Source organism: Chaetura pelagica, unplaced genomic scaffold (genome assembly GCF_000747805.2).
Source record: "Chaetura pelagica isolate M959 unplaced genomic scaffold, ChaPel_1.0 scaffold456, whole genome shotgun sequence".
NCBI lineage: Eukaryota > Metazoa > Chordata > Aves > Apodiformes > Apodidae > Chaetura > Chaetura pelagica.
The window spans coordinates 2,009,751-2,010,445 of NW_009953574.1; positions in this window are offsets into that span (position 1 = coordinate 2,009,751).

Below are 695 nucleotides of genomic sequence, written 5' to 3' on the forward strand. Positions count from 1 at the left end.
AGCAGGAAAAGGTTGCAGGTGAAATGCGTGAGCACTGCCCTGTGTTTGGGTTACTGAGCTCTTTGTTGCTTCCAAGGGCAAAAGTATGTGAATAACTGTCCTTGTCTGTGAGCAGGGCTAGGTGTGTTGGACCTGATGTTTTGTACAACACGGCTTTTTTGCCGTAAATGTTTTAAAATGTATTTATTTGGCATGTAACTGAAGGCACATAACTGAGAACAATGCTCATGTTTCTGGAGAAAGGATCGAAGGACGTTGTGCATCACTGGGTTTAAGATGCTCACAAACTACATGTTGTCAAGCCTGAGCTCTATTGTGTGACCAAAAGTACTTAAATATATTGCTTAAGAATACACTTGGTGTTAAATTATTACTAAGTGCTTTGCAGGATAGTGGTCTGTCTAATGGTGTGGGAGCACCTTCTGTTCCGCTGGAGTGCTGAAGTTTCCTGCTCTGCAGGGTTGGGATTTCATGTGTCTGTCCTCTCATTTGGGATGCCAGCTTTCCTTGTTGTCACCCTCCTTTTCCTCCAGCATGGAATTGGTCAGTGCTGCAGCTGCGTGTGTGCAGAGACAAGCAGAGAGTGTAGAGTCTAGAGACCTGCTGAGACAAGTGAAAACTGAGATTCCCTGTTGCAGGACCAAAAGTAGTAGAGGGCAGCTTGGGTAAACTGATGCATCCATGTGACAGTGTCT